Below are 12712 nucleotides of genomic sequence, written 5' to 3'. Positions count from 1 at the left end.
AGTCAAGGGGTGGCAGGTAACCTAGTTGTTAGAGCATTGGGCTGCTAACTGAAAGGTTGCTAGATCGAATCCCTGAGCCGACACGGTAAAAATCTGTCGTTCTGCCCCTGAGCAAGGCAGTTAACTCGCTGTTCCTAGGCTGTCATTGTACATAAGAATTTGTTCTTAATTGACTTGCCTGGTTACATTTTTTAAAAGTGAGCTCAGGAATATACAGTGCCTTGCGAAAGTTTTCGGCCGCCTTGAACTTTGCGCCATTTTGCCACATTTCAGGCTTCAAACATAAAGATATAAAACTGTATTTTTTTGTGAAGAATCAACAACAAGTGGGACACAATCATGAAGTGGAACGACATTTATTGGATATTTCAAACTTTTTTAACAAATCAAAAACTGAAAAATTGGGCGTGCAAAATTATTCAGCCCCCTTAAGTTAATACTTTGTAGCGCCACCTTTTGCTGCGATTACAGCTGTAAGTCGCTTGGGGTATGTCTCTATCAGTTTTGCACATCGAGAGACTGAAATTTTTTCCCATTCCTCCTTGCAAAACAGCTCGAGCTCAGTGAGGTTGGATGGAGAGCATTTGTGAACAGCAGTTTTCAGTTCTTTCCACAGATTCTCGATTGGATTCAGGTCTGGACTTTGACTTGGCCATTATAACACCTGGATATGTTTATTTTTTAACCATTCCATTGTAGATTTTGCTTTATGTTTTGGATCATTGTCTTGTTGGAAGACAAATCTCCGTCCCAGTCTCAGGTCTTTTGCAGACTCCATCAGGTTTTCTTCCAGAATGGTCCTGTATTTGGCTCCATCCATCTTCCCATCTTCCCTGTCCCTGCTGAAGAAAAGCAGGCCCAAACCATGATGCTGCCACCACCATGTTTGACAGTGGGGATGGTGTGTTCAGCTGTGTTGCTTTTACGCCAAACATAACGTTTTGCATTGTTGCCAAAAAGGTCAATTTTGGTTTCATCTGACCAGAGCACCTTCTTCCACATGTTTGGTGTGTCTCCCAGGTGGCTTGTGGCAAAAAATGGCTTTCTTCTTGCCACTCTTCCATAAAGGCCAGATTTGTGCAATATACGACTGATTGTTGTCCTATGGACAGAGTCTCCCACCTCAGCTGTAGATCTCTGCAGTTCATCCAGAGTGATCATGGGCCTCTTGGCTGCATCTCTGATCAGTCTTCTCCTTGTATGAGCTGAAAGTTGAGGGACGGCCAGGTCTTGGTAGATTTGCAGTGGTCTGATACTCCTTCCATTTCAATATTATCGCTTGCACAGTGCTCCTGGGGATGTTTAAAGCTTGGGAAATCTTTTTGTATCCAAATCCGGATTTAAACTTCTTCACAACAGTATCTCGGACCTGCCTGGTGTGTTCCTTGTTCTTCATGATGCTCTCTGCGCTTTTAACGGACCTCTGAGACTATCACAGTGCAGGTGCATTTATACGGAGACTTGATTACACACAGGTGGATTGTATTTATCATCATTAGTCATTTAGGTCAACATTGGATCATTCAGAGATCCTCACTGAACTTCTGGAGAGAGTTTGCTGCACTGAAAGTAAAGGGGCTGAATAATTTTGCACGCCCAATTTTTCAGTTTTTGATTTGTTAAAAAAGTTTGAAATATCCAATAAATGTCGTTCCACTTCATGATTGTGTCCCACTTGTTATTGATTCTTCACAAAAAAAAGACAATTTTATATCTTTATGTTTGAAGCCTGAAATGTGGCAAAAGGTCGCAAAGTTCAAGGGGGCCGAATACTTTCGCAAGGCACTGTATGCTCACTGCCCACTCAGCCTGTGTTTTCAATCTTCCTGATAGTTAGAGAGAAAAATAGTTAATTTAAAAAAAATGATATATTGAGATATTTTAGTCACACAAAATTGGAAAATATGCACATGAGGCGATATCTAATTAAATATGCACATATTTCCAGATTGCGCAAATCCATTTACTGGACACTGGATAAAGTCAACAATTCCCTCTGGGCAAGTCTGGAGAACATATCTATGGATAACCACACCAAATTTGGTGAATGCAGATGCTTCTGAAGTGGAGAAAAATGTGTTGGCTTGTTTGAAGAGTCTGACTTTCAGGAAATGGCAGTTAAAGACAAAATCACCATCTCGTCAAAGTAGGTTATAAAATATAGTCCTGTTTGTAACATTCTCTATGAAATGGGTTTTTCAATTATGTGTAATTTAATGTAGTGAGCTTTGAAATGATTGATGTATGTCCATTTTAAAGTGGTTCAAAACCATTAAAATGTTGATGTTGACGGTAGTACGATAAACTAAAGAAAATAAACATTTTGTCAGTGTTGATTTAACACTGGAGAATTTGTTGTGTAGTAAGTACTACACATGATCAAGGGATACTACAGTGTGTAGTACAGTACTCTACAGTATACTACAGCGTATCACAGAATTACTGTAGTATTTCTTCATGTTGGTAGGAATAGGGTTAGCGATATGGCTAGGCTCAGGGTGTAACCTGGGTGTGGACATGAAGCTAGGGTTAAGGTTAGGGTTATGGCTAGGTTTAGGGTTGAGGCGAGGAGTGGACCTAAAGCAAGGTTAGGTTTTTTGTAGCTCTACACATGCATTCATTACTGACGGAAAAACACACACCCACTCTTAAAACCAACCTAAAAGCCACTTTCTAGCAGAGTGAAGACTGATTGGACACAGAGCCATCTGCCTGAACAAAAGAGCCACAAAAACCACATCTTAGGTTTTCTGAATGGCACAAAAGACACAATCCCCCATTGTAAACAAACACACTACCAGAACAAGGGGTCAGAAATAGACTAGGGTTTAAGACAGGGGGAATGAGAAGTCCCAACCCCCTTTCATGGCACAAAAGTGGAGCCTCCTGCTGGGGAACAGTTTCATGTGACTGGGTGTGTACAACCAGCAGCAGAAACCTGGGCCCGACCAGTTATTTATTACTGATCTTATCTGGAGTCTATTCCAATACAGTCTTTTACAATCTGACTAATTGGTTTGAGGAAATTTGGATTGGAAAGGCACCATAGCTTCACAGAGGGGGCATTGCTGGTACAGCCAGAGAGTCTGACATACAGGCCCGGAGTGCTTCATCAGTGCACCACATTTGCTTCTCCAATGGTCAGTTCCTCCATAGGACCCGCTCCTCCATAGGACCCGTTCCTCCATAGGTACTGGTCCTCCATAGGTACTGGTCCTCCATAAGTACTGGTCCTCCATAGGACCCGCTCCTCCATAGGACCGGCTCCTCCATAGGTACTGGTCCTCCATAGGTACTGGTCCTCCATAGGACCCGCTCCTCCAGAGGTACTGGTCCTCCATAGGTACTGGTCCTCCATAGGACCCGCTCCTCCATAGGTACTGGTCCTCCATAGGACCCGCTCCTCCATAGGTACTGGTCCTCCATAGGACCCGCTCCTCCATAGGTACTGGTCCTCCATAGGACCCGCTCCTCCATAGGACCCGCTCCTCCATAGGTACTGGTCCTCCATAGGACCCGCTCCTCCATAGGTACTGGTCCTCCATAGGTACTGGTCCTCCATAGGACCCGCTCCTCCATAGGTACTGGTTCTCCATAGGACCCGCTCCTCCATAGGTACTGGTCCTCCATAGGACCCGCTCCTCCATAGGTACTGGTCCTCCATTGCCGAACATGTAGCACCCACCTGGATGATGACATGGCTGGTGAAACGCCACCACATCTTGGCAGTGACTAAGAACAGTCCCTGAGCCTCTTCTGCCATCTCTGGACACAGCCTGCAGCACTTGTTGTAATTCTTCCCAACAGATGAAACAATAAAGCCGGAGCTGAATAATTTGAATAAAAACAGCCAGCTAGCTATAAGCCAAAACATATATACTTTTTATCCCAGTTCTGCAACTCATGACCACAACATGTAAGTGATCGACCCCCAGAGCTGCCAAACCCCAAAAATAACAAAATTAGGTACAATAATTACAGTGCTCTCCGCCTAGGCGACCTCCCGGGACTATGGCAACCACAGAACCAAGTAGACCCAGCCTAATTGAAATAAGTGTGGGCACTCAGGTAGAGGTATATATCAATGATGTAAATAAAGTCTGGATTGCTGATTCTACGTATTGGCCATTGAGAGTCTTTGAAGCCATCGGTTTGCCATATTGGACTATACAACTACAAGTAGTGAGTGGAGTTACAAACAGACTATACAAGTTCAATGTTTTACCTGTGATTAAATGTTTTCCACACACATAGCTACGTGTAGCCTACTTGGGCACCGGGTCCCCACATTTCCCACTCGGAATAGCCTGAAGCCACAGGGCTCGTCTTGTATTTCTCTACGTAGGAGCATTGCGAACCGTCGGTCAGGATTTTTGGGAAAATACATAAATACATACACAAAATTAGAAAAAATAAAACACTCGCTCAAGTCAGGGATATTTGGAAAAGAACAAAAACATACTTTCTCTTTATTCATGTTTGTATCGGTTGCTGCACACTAACGGAAAACAATTATTTGATTGTAGCTGGAGACGTTGGAAGGAATCCAACAGGTAAGGAAGGTGAAGTTGCAGGTCGCGTTCCCCTAGTCAGATGTTGCATGCATCAACCAATGGTGTGAGAGAGAGTGAGTGAGTGAGTGAGTGAGAGAGAGATCTCTGGCAGACTGCATGGCCTCGTGAGGACTAGGAGCCACTCTAAAGAGCCTCATCCATATAAGCTGATTACATTGCCCCCAGAGAACCCGATGTTCTGTGTCACTTTATTTTAGGTAACCGCGTATTATGCAGTAATTATGTGCACAATGGCAGCTAATTAGCCAAGCATTTATAATTGATATCCTCAATGTATTAGGAACTGGTTCAGCTCTCTCTACAGCAAGACTTTCAGAGGCTGTTGAGTCAGAGTTTCTCAGCATTTCACAACATCACACACTCATGACATCACTGACACATGGCAGACTGTCCTGAATATGCCCGTCATTCTTCCCTACACCCATTCCATGTGATGTGTGTCACCGTTAGCGGAGTTGGTTTTCAGGGATACAGCAGCTAATTAAACATAGCTTCCTTTCACGCTGAAAACTGGATGTGGGACCTCCGCTCAGGGATTTTTTTTATGCCACTACATTAGGTTACACCCATAGAAATACAATGGAATATAATTTGAGGTTTGTGGTTTGTGGCAGGTAGCTTTGGACTTGTAATTGAAACGTTGCGAGATCGAATCCCCGAGCTGACAAGGTAAAAATCTGTTGTTCTGCCCCTGAACAGGCAGTTAACCCACTGTTCCTAGGCTGTCATTGTAAATAAGAATGTGTTCTTAACGGACTAGCCTGGTTAAATAAAGGTAACCAGTTAGGAAAACATGTGGTGATGGTGACAGGGAGGTAGCGATGTCACCATGCTGTGACGGAGTTTAGTAAAGAGTTGTTTAGGAGCGTTCACTCCAGATTGCTGCTGGGGGAGAATTAATCACTGCATGTATTAGTTCACTCCTGCTGGTAAAACCAATGAAACACTCAAAGAACAAGCATTCATTTACACCCTCCTCCATTTTCTGCCTTTCAATTCAATAATTTACAGCGATGTGTGTCACCGTTTGCGGTGTTGGTTAACCTAGTAAAATCAAAGGTGTACATTTAACTCTGTTAACGTAAAATGTACACTATATTCAGTGGCATATGAGTCCCACTATTCCAGCACTAAAACAACGCTGTTGAAAGTGCAATGGCCGAAAGGCAACAACATTCTCAGTAATGGTTACAGAAACGTTTTATTTGCTATAACTGTGATATGTTCTTGTTTATCTACCTTAGTTGAATGCACTGACTGTAAGTCATTCTGGATAATATTGTCTGCTAAATTACCCAAATCTAAATGTATATGTGAAAAGAAACATAACAAAATTAACTGCAAGGGACGCTGGGTATTGCTATTGGCCTTGTTTTGGGGTGGAGCTCATTAGAATAACACTCAGCATCCTTTGCAATTGTTAATTTTTACATACAGTATATTTATATTTAGTTCATTTAGCAGACGGTCTTATACCAATGCAGGGTGAAGGGGGGCCACAAAATTGTGAATCGCTATTTTTAAAAAAATGGTACAGAAAAGTATTTTGAAAATACAAATGACAGCTCTTGTATGCATCCTGTCACAAAATACATTTGAGTTTAGTTCAGCCCAGCGTAACACAAATTTCAAAATATATATTTCAAATACATGTGACAGAAATAGTGCCCATATCTGGTCCACTGTATAGCAATATGCAACACCAACAGTGTAAAACAGAACACTTAATTTAGAGTAAACTGGACTTGACCAAGTGCTGGCTCACGCCAAGCGTCTGTGTTGCCAGGCGCTAAAATAGAAGTTGCTGATTGACCGTTTCATGTCGATTAATATTCGGAGTAGAGGACCTTGTGAATTTCAGGTAAAATAACAACTCAACGTTTATATCCCAGGACAAATTAGCTAGCAACAGCTAGCTTGCAAAATAGGACAAATTAGCTAGCAACTGCAAGCTAGCTAGCTAAATTGCCATAAATGTTTAAATGTTCCCAAATTAATATAATTGGTTCAAAATTTGTTTTGATATTTCAACCTGTGTGTCGTGATCGTGTTTGGTGTGGGGGGACAAAATCTATTTGCCCACGATGGCGCACGCGCATGACCGGTTGGGTACGATGTAAGAAATGAATAAGTAAATAACGTTGGGGTGTTGCTTTAACACTTTATGGCGTAAAGTCCATTTAGCATATTTCCCAAGGGGCCTTTTATTTTTGAGTGAATTGAAGTTAGCCCCTATGACTGTACTTGTTACTGACAGAGATATTGTTTAATTTTTTTCTTGAAGGCCTGTGCCTTTCACCAGTGAGTTCCTTTGTGAATGTTATCATTAAAATTAAACTATGATAATACGTTACATATAAGGCCTTACTAATTGGCCTAATTCCCTCAAACTCAACTCTGGACCTTGAAGCCAGTTCCACTCCTTTTTTTTCATTGTTACATTATGCGGATTTGCAAAGTGAAGTGTAATTCCTAATGGAATCCAGCCAGAGTTAAGATATCCAACAGTCTGCATTTTTATTCACCCTCAATCTGCATTCAGAATGACTATCAGGGTAAGGAAAAAATATATATATTTTTTATTTATAACGACCTGAAGCATTTAAACCAGAACAACCATTTTAGTAACGGGTGCAATACATCTAACTAACTGATTTGGAATTAGTTTGGAAAAATGTGTTATTTATCTTTGTGTAGCATAAGATTAATCAATCAATGCAGATAAAAACAATCCTAAAAAGTCTACCTGCTGTAGAGCATGCTGAGAAATATGATTATGATGGGTATGGTTTTGATGGGACTGTTTTACTCTCCACAATGTAAATCAATAACTCTGGTTATTACAGTTTTTCTCAATTGCTAAAACACAATTTCTGAAACCTTGCTCCATTTCCTGAAAACATTAAACACAAAACCTTATCTTCAAGCACTATTTACATAACCTCTGACTCCTCTTGCAAAATGGAACATTCGCCTCAAAACAGTTTTACCTGTGTTCAAAATCAAACACTGCTCTCAAATCATAAACAAAGTGATCAAAATGATATACACTCTCAAACAGTCAGTAAACAATACAACAAAAAATAGTAAACACATTGTTCAAAACATACAATTCTCAGGGAGAAGTGCATTGTTAATCAAAAAAAATATTCACATTTTTCCCTCATTGTCCTTTGATGAACAAAAACATGTTCTATCATAGTAGCTCAAAATTGATCAGAAATCACTACTCTGCTTTGCTCTTTGCAATTTTGTTTTTTGTTCTTCCTCCTCCTTGTACCCCTATTTTTACAATACTGTACCCTGCATCTCACAAACTTGTCCTTTGTCTCTGTGATACTGTAATTCTTGTTCTTTGTTGATATGAACCTGCAACCAGTCAAAAATCTATTGAGCAGTCAGTACTTTTAATAAATGGAAAGCACAATGTTCAGGGCCATACAATTCATCCAGTGTACAGTATACATCCTACAATGCACTGTACTACAGTATCCATTCTCAGACTTTCTCCTTCCCACCTTCAACAACCTGTTTGCTCTCTGAACTGGCTTATATTGGTTGTGTCACATCATTTGAAACAGGTTAAATACATTTTGAGTGGTTATGTTCAATCAATGACATATGTTCTCTATTTGTATTTGATCGTTGCCACTTGTGTTTACCAGTATGGATGACATGTGCATTAGAGTGCAGAATGTGTTTTGAGAACGAGAATGTGTTTAGAGTTTTGCTGAAAAGTCTAAGTGAGATCTGCAAATTGTGTTTTATCATGTGAAATGGTTTAAGGTATTGACAACAGACTGCATAATTAGCTAAATGAGTCCAGGCAACTGCGAACTTTGTTCAGCCAATGGGTTTTAGTGTTTTAGCAATTGAGAAAAACTGTAACACCAACAATGGGAGATATTTTACACCACTGAGTGTTATTTCACTCTTACAGAGTGAATTTTACTCCTGAATCAAAACTAGAAATGTTACTAGAAAAATCTAGAAAAAAAACTAGAAAAATCAACACTGGCCAATTTGCTGTGTGTTAGAGAGCCACAGTGATCACAGCCCACCGATGCTGAGATATGATCCATGGTGCAGCGGTCACCAGTCCCACTCTGGACTCATTACTGGGAATGGTAAGTGTTGGATAATGGGGGGAAACCAGTGGCGTGGAGGCACTAAACGAGGCCCCAGCAGCCGGAACAGGACACGCTGCATTAGGCCAGTAATGGAGCACTGGGAGGCCTGCTTTAGCAGATGAGCATCTCCATCTCCGGGTGATGTTTTCTGGGTGATGGCAGAGGTAAGGGTACTCCATCCATGACCAGGTAACAGCTTCTACTGGTTCACAATAGACTGGTCGGTTGAGAAGAACATAGATCATCTTTCAAATGAAGATGAATGCGGTCAAAATATCTGCAATGGTTGATGGTCTAGAATTCTGTCTATTATCTGCATAGATGACTCTTGTCCAATGTTTCTGTTCTGTCCAGGTTATGTGTATACTGTAGGTATCATGCTTAGGGCATGCTTTTCTCCACAGTATGGGTCTGTAATATGACTTTGAGGCATTTAAAACATAAGAACACAGCGAGAGTGTGAGGGGATAGAGACATCATACATCACGGCTTCACGGCATCACGACCTTTGTAACCACTGACCACCCCTTAATTGACACATCAATACCTCCCTCATCTGATTGACAGGCCCCATTAGAACAGGGACTAGCTTTAATCAGTAATGAAATGGAACTCGTTAGCGACGTTACATCTATTTTGTATGTGATTCATCAACTCACTATAAACACTGCGCTCTGATGTCATCACCAGCCTGTGTTGGAAGAGACAGATAATCTAACATGCCAACATGTCCATTGACAAATGAAACCAGATTTAGGGCTCTATTCAGTCTGTAAAGATGAAACGTTGCAGATTCTGAAATATACATTTAAAGGAAATTTCAGACTGAACCAACATATGCAGAGTTTACCGTAAATGTAGTCTCCGATAAAGCATGAACATTGCCTTCACTATTCTATCACGCTGTAAAGCTGAATTTCTGCGATGCGGATTGAATAGAGCTCTTATTCTTTAGGTGGTTGAACTCTAATTGCAGTAATCAGGTGATCAAAATACAGAGCTCCTAAAAAATACTCATTCCATTTGACCTGGATAAGTTAGAGTCATTATGGTCCCTGTGAATGTGGGATGATGTACCTGTCCGTCACCCCGTCACTCGATGGTGAGGGATGGGTTCCACTCAGTGCCTCCCAACCACCAAGAAAGGACCCGAGAGAGACAACCTTCATCTATATTCATCATCCTCATCTATATTCATATAGTCTCATTAATATTCATCAGTGGTTACACAGCTTTGATTAGTAAGCTCTGTGTGTATACCCAAAGATAATAATTTAACAGTTAACGCTCAAATTGGGGAACTTTGGAAGTTCGCCTTCAACCGCTACCTTTTCAGGCAGACTACCCTCTATTATACTCTATCCTCTATTCAACTCATAGTCTGTGTGAAGACAACGAAACCTAGATTGTTAAGTCTTTACTTTAAGTTAAATAAGGATTAAATTAAATAAATAAATACATTTACTGAACCTGGTGATGGCCTACATCTTTAGAGCTGGGTTGGTGTGCCAAGAAATTGCAATGGACAAGGAAGTTAGTGTGAGCATTATTTTGCCTCTAAACTTCTCTCATCCAATGAAAACATGTCGAGAATTGGCTCTGAACTAGGATAACCCTTGAGATGTTCAATGTGTAAAACTAAGGCTGGTCAAGGCAGCTCCGGAAGAGATAAATAATTTGACAATAACCCTGCCTCATCTCTGACCCAACCAAGTTTAATCAAAGCATTTACATAGGGGATGTTTTATGTGTGTCTAATTCATTCACACTGTGTGGTCATAAATTTACACAGCGGGATTTGTCAGGTTTTCCTTCCTGCTATCTCCTCTGAGACTCTGAACACTATTGGCCCACTGGGGCTGTAACTGAACACATATTAAAGTTGGCCTGTTTTAACTTGAGTGTTTTAATAAGGACTTTTTACTGGGGTTTTAGACCAAGGGCACATTAATATGTATGAGAATAGGCCCAGCTATTGATAGTGGATTGGTTAGAGAATATGCTATATTCTTTTGGGCTTCCTGCTCACTGTGTTTTGGTTTACACACACTTTTTTTTAATCACATCCATGTGTCTAGTTAGAGACAACACATTTTGTGTTACTTTTAACGCAATCCCTAGGTAAGGGTTGGCACAACATGATTTCTGTAAATGTTTCAAAACATTTTGTGTCAATTCCTGCAATTATTGTGTTAAAAGCTTAAAACCATACAACACACCCTAGAAGTGTTAGATTATTGACCAATCCAAATGTATTGTGCATCCACTGTATCCAATGATACATCCAATGATGAAAATAATCATGGCCTCTAAACCTTCAAGCTGCATACTGGACCCTATTCCAACTAAACTACTGAAAGAGCTGCTTCCTGTGCTTGGCCCTCCTATGTTGAACATAATAAACGGCTCTCTATCCACCGGATGTGTACCAAACTCACTAAAAGTGGCAGTAATAAAGCCTCTCTTGAAAAAGCCAAACCTTGACCCAGAAAATATAAAAAACTATCGGCCTATATCGAATCTTCCATTCCTCTCAAAAATTTTAGAAAAGGCTGTTGCGCAACAACTCACTGCCTTCCTGAAGACAAACAATGTATACGAAATGCTTCAGTCTGGTTTTAGACCCCATCATAGCACTGAGACGGCACTTGTGAAGGTGGTAAATGACATTTTAATGGCATCGGACCGAGGCTCTGCATCTGTCCTCGTGCTCCTAGACCTTAGTGCTGCTTTTGATACCATCGATCACCACATTCTTTTGGAGAGATTGGAAACCCAAATTGGTCTACACGGACAAGTTCTGGCCTGGTTTAGATCTTATCTGTCGGAAAGATATCAGTTTGTCTCTGTGAATGGTCTGTCCTCTGACAAATCAACTGTAAATGTCGGTGTTCCTCAAGGTTCCGTTTTAGGACCACTATTGTTTTCACTATATATTTTACCTCTTGGGGATGTTATTCGAAAACATAATGTTAACTTTCACTGCTATGCGGATGACACACAGCTGTACATTTCAATTAAACATGGTGAAGCCCCAAAATTGCCCTTGCTAGAAGAATGTGTTTCAGACATAAGGAAGTGGATGGCTGCAAACTTTCTACTTTTAAACTCGGACAAAACAGAGATGCTTGTTCTAGGTCCCAAGAAACAAAGAGATCTTCTGTTGAATCTGACAATTAATCTTAATGGTTGTACAGTCGTCTCAAATAAAACTGTGAAGGACCTCGGCGTTACTCTGGACCCTGATCTCTCTTTTGAAGAACATATCAAGACCATTTCAAGGACAGCTTTTTTCCATCTACGTAACATTGCAAAAATCAGGAACTTTCTGTCCAAAAATGATGCAGAAAAATTAATCCATGCTTTTGTCACTTCCAGGTTAGACTACTGCAATGCTCTACTTTCCGGCTACCCGGATAAAGCACTAAATAAACTTCAGTTAGTGCTAAATACGGCTGCTAGAATCCTGACTAGAACCAAAAAATTTGATCATATTACTCCAGTGCTAGCCTCTCTACACTGGCTTCCTGTCAAAGCAAGGGCTGATTTCAAGGTTTTACTGCTAACCTACAAAGCATTACATGGGCTTGCTCCTATCTATCTCTCTGATTTGGTCCTGCCGTACATACCTACACGTATGCTACGGTCACAAGACGCAGGCCTCCTAATTGTCCCTAGAATTTTTAAGCAAACAGCTGGAGGCAGGGCTTTCTCCTATAGAGCTCCATTTTTATGGAACGGTCTGCCTACCCATGTCAGAGACGCAAACTCGGTCTCAACCTTTAAGTCTCTACTGAAGACTCATCTCTTCAGTGGGTCATATGATTGAGTGTAGTCTGGCCCAGGAGTGGGAGGGTGAACGGAAAGGCTCTGGAGCAACGAACCACCCTTGCTGTCTCTGCCTGGCCGGTTCCCCTCTTTCCACTGGGATTCTCTGCCTCTAACCCTATTACAGGGGCTGAGTCACTGGCTTTACTGGGGCTCTCTCATGCCGTCCCTGGAGGGGGT

The sequence above is a fragment of the Oncorhynchus mykiss genome, chromosome 17 (genome assembly GCF_013265735.2).
Source record: "Oncorhynchus mykiss isolate Arlee chromosome 17, USDA_OmykA_1.1, whole genome shotgun sequence".
NCBI lineage: Eukaryota > Metazoa > Chordata > Actinopteri > Salmoniformes > Salmonidae > Oncorhynchus > Oncorhynchus mykiss.
Note: the sequence above shows the minus strand (reverse complement) of the source record.